Raw genomic sequence first — 553 nt, 5'->3', positions numbered from 1 at the left:
CCCCCCCCCGCATTCTGGAGTTTTCTTGGCATAATTTGTCTTAGGAGACAATGTCAGAGGGGTCTTTCACAGGCACGTTCCCAACGCTGTGCAGCACCGCGCAAAGAGGAAGAGCAGCGGGAGGTATTGCCACTCAAACCAGGCTTGAACCCCGCTTTCTGTGAGATTTCAGGCAGATCCGCCGCTTTGCAGATCGACAGCCATCCTGCCTGGAGGGAGCCCACCCATCCTGCCTGGAGCCCGCTGCCGGGGGTCGGGACCCCTCCTCCCGTCCCGCCCGGCTTCCCTCCAGCCCTGCCGGGGCTGAAGCGCCCGGCGGCCACCTCTCCTGTCCCTGCGGCGCTGCCCTCTCCGGCCGCATTTCCCTTCCCTCTGACGTTTTCACTCGGCTTTTTCCTTGCTCCCGCCGGGGCTGCCCGGCACGGGGTGTCCGTCCCGTTCCGTCCCGTCTTCCCCGAAAGCCGCGGCTCGCTGACGGGCGGCGGGAGGGACGGGCGGGCTGGGGGGGCTCCTGGGGGCGCGCTGCCTTTGTGTCGGCGCCGCTCCGCCCCCC

At 68.0% G+C, this 553-nt stretch overlaps 1 protein-coding gene across 1 annotated transcript in view; it reads right to left on the bottom strand.

Annotated features, from left to right (window-relative positions):
* PENK (proenkephalin) overlaps positions 1 to 553 on the bottom strand; it is a 4885-nt gene that overhangs the window by 3204 nt on the left and 1128 nt on the right. The window lies entirely within an intron of this gene.

This window comes from Haliaeetus leucocephalus, unplaced genomic scaffold, assembly GCF_000737465.1.
Source record: "Haliaeetus leucocephalus isolate CR32 unplaced genomic scaffold, Haliaeetus_leucocephalus-4.0 Scaffold858, whole genome shotgun sequence".
Lineage (NCBI taxonomy): Eukaryota > Metazoa > Chordata > Aves > Accipitriformes > Accipitridae > Haliaeetus > Haliaeetus leucocephalus.
The sequence above is the reverse complement of the archived record's forward strand: the minus strand, read 5'-3'. Positions and strand labels throughout refer to the sequence as shown.